The following is a 4,309-nucleotide window of genomic DNA, read 5'->3' on the forward strand; positions in this document are numbered from 1 at the left end:
GTTCTTTACAATTTATTTTAAAATAATTTAAATGATAATTAATAATTCTAAGTTTCTAGTATAAGTAAAAATTTATTTTTTAATTTGATTTATCAATTAAAATTTTAAATTTCAATTTGATTATGAGATATAAAGTAATTATATGTTTTAATTATCAACAAGGATAAACTCATTCACAGTCTTGAAATGTATTATAATCTTCGATTTTAATCATGTGTATTTCATTTGGAATCCATAATTGACTTTTATCTGTCATAGCCCAAAAAAAAATAGTGAATGTGACTTATACCATTTTTTTAGATTGGAATCTGATGAAGAAATGAGAGATTTGGATTTATTTGAACCTGTTCGATCTTTTACTGTTTTCTTTTGCTCTTCAAATTGGACGTCGTGTGGGCGTAGGGACAATTCTCCAAGCAATTTTGATGGCTTACTTAACTGCCCACTTTTTTCAAATCTTCATAACCTTGTGATTGAAGAATTTAGTTTTTAGTTATAAGGTAGACAATAAAGAGTCATTTTTATAAAGTTTGACCTATTGGTGATATAAAATTCACATGTTTGATCATAGTACCTAAGCCTATCAACAACAATTTAGTACACTAAATAGTGTTTTTTTTTTAACAACCATTTAAAAATAAAATTACAATTTAATGTTAAATTAATTGTTCTCTACAATTTATTTTAAAATATTTTAAATGATACTTAATAATTTTAATTTTCTAGTATAATTAAAATTTTATATTTTTACATTTGATATGTCAATTATAATCTTAAATTTCAATTTGATTATAAGATGTAAATTCAAAATGAAAATATAATATTATTTTAAATTTTGGTTGAAGTAATATAATAATTAATTATTTTGTATGTTATATTGCTATTATTATTATTATTATTTTTTTTTTAAGGAGTAAAACAATAATTTTAACTTAAATGTGTTAGATAAAAACTAAAAGACCCTTTATAAGCTAATCTAAACAATCCATTGAGGTCGTAAAATTAATGAATAAATTTTACCCTTTGATAAGGCAATTGCTAAACGACATGCATGTCTGTTGATATTTTGAAATTGAGAGCATAGACATCCATGTCAACTAGGGTTATGTTCTTTTATAAAGTCATTATAATTTAAACATTTCAAAATGTTCTTATCCAATCCACATAATGTGAACTATTGCAATTTTATAGCCAACTATAGACTAATACAAAATTACTTTACAATCATTCCAATGAGTTGTCCAGATCAATATTGATTGCGAACCATAATTTACACTTTATAAATTTATAATATGATCTTATGTGTGACACCACATACCAAATTATTTACAATATGTCAACATTCACATTACAAAACAAATATAGAGTGCAAACACATTACCAATGTTATTCCAAATCAAAAAATGTCAATGCAAAGTTAATACAATGCTAGGCTTTTAGTATACAACATGTGTTAAGCCTCACTAATTTTCGGGAACTTGTCTTGACCTTCACTTAAATATTGCATGGAAGTTAGTCATCTCAGCTTGTAAAAACATTATAGAAATGGCAATTCATACTAATAAAGATAATTTCGATGTGACTAAATATATTTTTAAAGTATTTTTGGTTTTGGATTAATCTAGAAAAAAAAAAAATTACTAGAAAATTGAATATATAAAAACTTTAAGTATGGCTAAATCTATTCTGTGATTTTGGATTAATTTAGAAATACTAAAAAATTGAATACAAATTGATACATAATGTTATATATAAAAAAATATTGAATATGATGTTTCGAAAATATATTATACATGTATTTTCATGTTTGTTTTTAGAGAAAAGCAAATTTGATGAATAGTGTTAAAAGAGTTTTGAAACATAAGTAAACAAAAGTTATATAAGAAACTGAGAAACTAACAACTATAAATAAAGAGAAGTTTTATAAGAAATTGAGAAACTAATAACTAAAAGCCATACCTTCATGAAATTATAATAATAATTATAATTGTGTAGGATTCAAATAAATAAAAAAAAAAACAAATTATAAATAGTTAATGCTTATATTCATCCTATAAAACAACTCAAAAAAATTAGGAATTAATTGGCACGTACACAATTGATGCATATATACCTAAACTTATGTATATATAAATTAATTAAAATAAAATATCATATAATTTAATTATAATATACTCTATGTAAATTGCTTTAATTAAAAAAATTACATAATTAACTAAGTAATATAAGTCATAATGTGCTGAGATATTTTAGATTTAGATTTAGTTTAATATTTGTTTAGATTAGTTTAGATTGGTTTATTTTAGATTTGGTAGGTGTAGATTACAATTTGATTTTATTCTTAGGTTGGGTTAATTTTTGAGTTTCCGCAAATTAATTTTAACATAATGGATTGATTCACGGTCATTTAGAGAGGGGGCGTTCGCTCTCTGTTGGATTAAGATCCCCTCGAATCCGAGCAAACATTATCCCTTGATTCACCTCTTTGATCCATTTTCATCCTTTTTTGGTCTTTGGAATTGAACTCATATCTGTTGATGAAACGAGTGCCGTGCATACACAATTTATTGTTAGTATCACATAATTTGAAAAGAATAAAATGAAGTTGAAAGAAAATAACAGTGTTTTTAGTTTGACAAAGAGAGAAACCAAAAACATGAAGGTCGAGCACCATTAGATATACATTATATATAAATATAAGCTTTATTCTCAACTAAGGATGAACTCATGCATAGTGTTGACAGGTATTTAATTTGGGATTTAGCCATGTGCATTTGGTTTTAAATTCATAATTGACCATCAACAATCATAACATAAAGGAAATAGTAATTTTGACTCATACTATTTTTCTCATATTCAAAAATATTGAACACAAAAGTGATCTGGATCGGATCTGAACTTATAACATCTCAATCTTCTATTGTATTCATTCGGTCTTTACTTTGGACGTCGTGTGGGTGACGGGGATGATCCTCCAAGCGATGTTGATATCTTACTCGAGCTCACACTTTCTTCAAATATTTTCAACCTTGTGGTGATTTTATCTAGTTTTAAGATATGTTCTAGAATAGGTGACTAAGAGACTTTTTAAAAAGTTGCTTTTGATGCATATAAAATTTCCACGTTTCGCCAGATACACTGCCTAAGCCCATCAATAATAATTTGGTCCATTAAAAAGTTTTTTATTGAACTATCACGTTAATTTCAAATTTGATTATGAGCTACCTTTTTAATACGTGCCCTCTCGTTTATCCATGTTTAAGATAACACATGTTCGTTATTTTAATTAAGTTACTTGACAACTTAATTAACTAAGTATCTTACATTAAGGGCAGTACCACTCTGCTTTATTAACATCCCGGATTAAATGAACCTATATGGTTTACATGTAATGTTTATGAGTTTCTATAAGGGACATCTTCATCCTAAATATAGGAAATAGATTCCTTCTACAGTCAATAGTACACGATATAGTCAATATTATCGCTTAATCCTCCGAGCTTGTAAAATTAATAAATAAACCATTCTTTGATGAATAGAAAAAGGCACATACTAAACATATGTGTCCATTGCTATATTCACTACAAAAAAATAGTATATTTGTAACGGAATTCCGTTCTTAAAGTTCACGTAACTAACATAATTCCATTTCAAATTCCGTCTCTAATATCATTAGTAGTGGAAAAAGTGGATTTAACAACGAAAAAATCTTGTTACAAAATTGATATATTTTTTTTTGTAGTGATTAGGATTGAGAGGTTGAACATCCATGTCAAAGGGACTCATGTTCTTTTATAGTCATTATAAATCAAATATTTCAAAATGGTCCTATTCATCCACACAAAGTGAACTATTGCAATTTTATAACTAATACAGACTAATACCAAATTATATTACTATATTGGGATTGAGAGGACCAATATCCATATCAACTAGGGTAGTGTTCTTTAATATAGTTGTTGTGATATGAAGTCTGATTATATCCTAAAAGTTAGGAATATGATTTAGATATGATTTAAATTTAATTTGGATATTATATCTCCTATTTAAAGATATGATTGGCATAGTCCTAGGGTTTGCTAGACTATAAATATCAATGTATTCTTACCTTAACAAATGTTTTGCATATTAAATTTCTAACTTGGCAGCACCCCGAACGTAGATTATTCTTATCAACTGGGTAACCAAATATTTGTGTCGTTGTGTTTTGCTTGCCTTCTTCTTGATTTCCTGAGTATTCTCGTAATAATAGTCATTTTAAATGACTCATTGCACACAAAGTACACAAGTTAAATTTTATAGCCAAGAT

The sequence above is a fragment of the Andrographis paniculata genome, unplaced genomic scaffold (genome assembly GCF_009805555.1).
Source record: "Andrographis paniculata isolate CXL003 unplaced genomic scaffold, ASM980555v1 Contig57END, whole genome shotgun sequence".
NCBI lineage: Eukaryota > Viridiplantae > Streptophyta > Magnoliopsida > Lamiales > Acanthaceae > Andrographis > Andrographis paniculata.